This window comes from Oreochromis aureus, linkage group 7, assembly GCF_013358895.1.
Source record: "Oreochromis aureus strain Israel breed Guangdong linkage group 7, ZZ_aureus, whole genome shotgun sequence".
NCBI classification, from domain to species: domain Eukaryota; kingdom Metazoa; phylum Chordata; class Actinopteri; order Cichliformes; family Cichlidae; genus Oreochromis; species Oreochromis aureus.
In genome coordinates, this window is record NC_052948.1 from 28,889,534 (window position 1) to 28,894,462 (window position 4,929).

Here is a 4,929-nt window from a genome sequence, read left to right on the forward strand (position 1 = left end):
ATTTGCAGAAAAGAGGTGAATCAGCAGAATTTCTGCAGAAAAGATGGAAAGAAGAATATTGCGCTGAAAAGAGGTAAATCAGCAGAATTTCTGCTGAAAAGACGGAAAGAAGCAATCACAGTAGCTGCTCATCTCACTGAGCCAAAGCAGTTCTTGTCCCACCAAGAGATATGATGAGAGAAATTCTTCTGAAAGAGCAGAACAGGCTGAAAATTTTCAGCTACTCATTGAGTAAAACTGGTTCTCACATAACTGAAAAAAGGTGAAAAAGCTGAAAATTCTGATAAAAACAGCAGAAGTGGCTGACATTTGTGCTGATAAGAGGTGAAAACGCAAACTTTCTACTGAAAAGAGGCAAAACAACCTGTTTCTGCTCAAATTCACCAATCAGAGGTACTGCCTCTGTCTGCTTCATCAGGTGGGTACTTGTATGTATTTCTGCCATGGAGCGTTAACAAGAATCTGAGGTCCATATTAGAAAAGCTGCTAAAATCATAAAACTTGCACTGAAAAGAGATGAATCAGCAGAATTTCTGCAGAAAAGAGGCAAAGAAGCAGAAACTTGCGCTGAAAAGAGATGAATCAGCAGAGTTTCTGCTCAAAAGAGTTGTCTTTTTTCTGTAGGTATTTCTTTCAGAAATACCTACGTTTTGATGTATAATTTGTGGGGGTTGAGTGGAAATTGAGTGAGTAGCAAGAAGTTGTTTAGACATGAAGAGAAAATTCAGAACGGACCAGCACTCACTCTGACTTAATTGCATAGCAACCATAGCAACGCATGTATTTTCTGAAAAATCACAATTTTGCAACTGAAAACTTAAAGAGGTATAAAATTAAAACGGTAGAAGATCTGAAAAAGCTGAATCAGACAGGAATAGCCCAATAATCTGAGAACATTTTAAAGTTTGAATGGAGTTTCTAGGTGAAAGTATGACAAAGTAGTTAAGTTTCAAAAACAAGCAAGTTTTAGAAGAATTGTGGAAGTTTTCCATTCATTTCAATGGGACAAATTAAAGGAAAAAAGTGTAATATTTTAAAAAGTATAACAGTAATAAACACCAAAAGTCATTGCCGGAATTAGCAGAAAGAGCAGAACAGTATAGAGTTTGAACTGAGAAAATCGGCTGAAAACTGAGGAAGTAGTTAAGTGCCAAAAAGTGTACGGAAGCAACTAGAGGAATAATAATAAAGAAGAAAGAGAAACAGGAAAACAATAGTGTGGAAGCCCTTTAGGGCATCCACACAACTAGAAAAATTTGCATTTCCTGCGAAAATGCTGTGTGGATGCCTTAACGCTGAAGCTGTCTGCTGAAAAGCTGAAAAAGCTGAAAAGTTGCAAAAAGTTGCATGGTGGTGAAAAAACATGTCACCCTGAGCAGGATTCGAACCTGGCCCTGCTGGTCTCAAGGCAGCTGCTCATCTCACTGAGCTAAACTCACTCTCTCAAAAAGAGGAGGAGAGATTTGACAATTCTGCTCAAATGAGCAGAAGCTGCTGAGAATTGTGCTGAGAAGAGGTGAAAAGGCTGAAAATTTTGCAGAAAAGAGGTAAATCAGCAGAATTTCTGCTGAAAAGAGGCAGAACAAAGAGAAACTGAAAACAGGTTTTGCCATGACCGGGATTTGAACCTGGCCCTTCTGGTCTCAAGGGAGCCGCTCATCTCACTGAACCAAACTCATTCTCACAAAAACATGAGATGGAGCAACTGACAATTTTGCTAAATGAGCAGAAGCTGCTGAGAACTGTGCTGGGAAGAAGTGAAAAGGCTGAACATTTTGCAGAAAAGAGGTGAATCAGCAGAATTTCTGCAGAAAAGAGGTAAAGAAGCAATAAGTTGCGCTGAAAATAGATGAATCAGCAGAATTTCTGCTCAAAAGAGTTTTTTTTTTTCTGAAAACAGCTGAGATTTGTGCTGATAAGAGGTGAAAAGGCTGAAAATTTTGCAGAAAAGAGGTGAATCAGCAGAATTTCTGCAGAAAAGAGGTAAAGGAGCAGAAACTTGCGCTGAAAGAGATGAATCAGCAGAGTTTCTGCTGAAAAGAGTTTTGTTTTTCTGAAAACAGCCAAAAGCTGGAATTTGTGCTGAAAAGGGGTGAAAAAAAATGAAAATTTTTCTGAAAAGGGTGAAGTAGCTAAAGTATACCAAATCAAAGCATTTGTGCCAAAACATAGTGTTTCTGCCATATTGTGGTACTACTACATTACAACATGAATACGGATTAAAGATGAAAGAAACTGGCAACAAATTCCTCCACTACAAACCAGTCTGATACCACTTCTTTGCAGTGTTCACGTTTACTAAGGCACTACCCAAAAGGCGCCACGAGAGGGCACTCCAACACAAGAGATGAGGTGAATGAGCAGAATTTCTGCTGAAAAGAGGCAGAAGGTTCTGTATGTAGAAAAAGAAACACTGTTGAACCATGTGTGAAATAAATAAAGAAATGAAATGAAAGAACAACCTGGTTCTGCTCATTTCCACCAATCAGAGGTACTGCAAAAAGTTGTATGGTGGTGAAAACAAAATATTGCCCTGAGCAGGATTCGAACCTGGCCCTTCTGGTCTCAAGGCAGCTGCTCATCTCACTGAACCAAACTCATTCTCGCACAAACAAGAGATGGAGAAAGGGACAATTTTGCTAAATGAGCAGAAGCTGCTGAGAATTGTGCTGAGAAGAAGTGAAAAGGCAGAAAATTTTGCAGAAAAGAGGTGAATCAGCAGAATTTCTGCAGAAAAGAGGTAAAGAAGCAATAAGTTGCGCTGAAAAGAGATGAATCAGCAGAATTTCTGCTTAAAAGAGTTTTTCCTGAAAACAGCTGAGATTTGTGCTAATAAGAGGTGAAAAGGCTGAAAATTTTGCAGAAGAGGTGAACAAGCAGAATTTGGGCTGAAAAGAGGTGAAAATTCTGCTGAAAACAGTTCAGTCAGCAGAAGTTCTGCTGAAAAGTTTTCTGCAGAACTCTTTTCAGAATTGTGCTGAAAAGATGTTTTTGCTGAAAATAGCTGAAAAAGCTGGGAAACTGAAAATTTTGCTGAAAAGGGGTGAAAAAGCTGAAATTGAGTTAAAAAGTTTCTCTGCGTAAAACAGGTTTCTGCTTAAAACAGCTAATAAGTTGAGATTTGTGCTGAAAACAGGTGTTCAAATGCCATGACCAGGATTTGAACCTGGCCCTTCTGGTCTCAAGGAAGCTACTCATCTCACTGAACTAAACTTGTTCCGACAAACACAAGGGATGGAGAAACTGACAATTTTGGTAAATGAGCAGAGGCTGCTAAGTTTTGTGCTGAGAAGATGTGAAAAGCTGAAAAATTTGCAGAAAAGAGGTGAATCAGCAGAATTTCTGCAGAAAAGAGGTAAAGAAGCAATAAGTTGCGCTGAAAAGAGATGAATCAGCAGAATTTCTGCTCAAAGGTGGCTATTCATTTCCTGAGCCAAAGTCACTCTTACAAAGAAGAGGTGGAGAGCGGACAATTCTGCTGAAATGAGCAGAAGCTGATAAGAGGTGAAAAGGCTGAAAATTTTGCAGAGAAGAGGTGAATCAGCAGAATTTCTGCAGAAAAGAGGTAAAGAAGGAGAAACTTGCACTGAAAGAGATGAATCAGCAGAGTTTCTGCTGAAAAGAGTTGTCTTTTTCTGAATACAGCCAAAACAGCTGGAATTTGGGGTGGAAAAAATGAAAATTTTGCTGAAAAGGGGTGAAGAAGCTGAAGAAGCTAAAGTATACTAAATCAAAGTATTTGTGCCAAAACATAGTATTTCTGCCATATTTTGGTATTTGTGCCACAAAAGTTACTACATTACAACATGAATACGGATTAAAGATGAGAGAAACTGGTAACAAATTCCTCCACTACAAACCAGTCTGATACCACTTCTATGCAGTGTTCACGTTTACTAAGGCACTACCCAAAAGGCGCCACAAGAGGGCACTCCAACACAAGAGATGACCTATGTACACTGATGCACTTAGTAACAGTCAGCCTCCTACTTAGCCACTACGTAATACAGCGATATTACAGTGTACCAATTCATAAATTTGCAGGGGAACAAACAAAGCAGGAACAAGCCAAAACAGGATTCGATCGTGGCCCTCCTGGTCGCAAAGGCGGCTATTCATTTCCCTGAGCCAAAGTCATTCTTACAAAGATGAGGTGGAGAGACGGACAATTCTGCTGAAATGCGCAGAAGCTGCTGACAATTGTGCTGATAAGAGATGAAAAGGCTGAAAATTTTGTAGAAAAGAGGTGAATCAGCAGAATTTCTGCAGAAAAGAGGTAAAAAGCAGAAACTTGCGCTGAAAAGAGATGAATCAGCAGAGTTTCTGCTGAAAAGAGTTTTTGTTTTCTGAAAACAGCCAAAAAGCTGGAATTTGTGCTGAAAAGGGGTGAAAACAAATGAAAATTTTGCTGAAAAGGGTGAAGAAGCTAAAGTATACCAAATCAAAGTATTTGTGCCAAAACATAGTGTTTCTGCCATATTGTGGTATTTGTGCCACAAAGTTACTACATTACAACATGAATACGGATTAAAGATGAAAGAAACTGGCAACAAATTCCTCCACTACAAACCAGTCTGATACCACTTCTTTGCAGTGTTCACGTTTACTAAGGCACTACCCAAAAGGCGTCCACAAGAGGGCACTCCAACACAAGAGATGACCTATGTACACTGATGCACTTAGTAACAGTCAGCCTCCTACTTAGCCACTACGTAATACAGCGATATTACAGTGTACAAATTCACATAAATATGATTTGGCAGAAATACTAAACTTTGGCACAAATACTATAATTGAGTACAAGTACTCTAAGATAACAGAAATACTATGATTTAGCAGAAATACAATGTTTTGCAGAAACACTGTAATTTCACTCAAATACTATGAGATAGCAGTAATACTATGATTTGGCAGAAATGCTACGTTTTA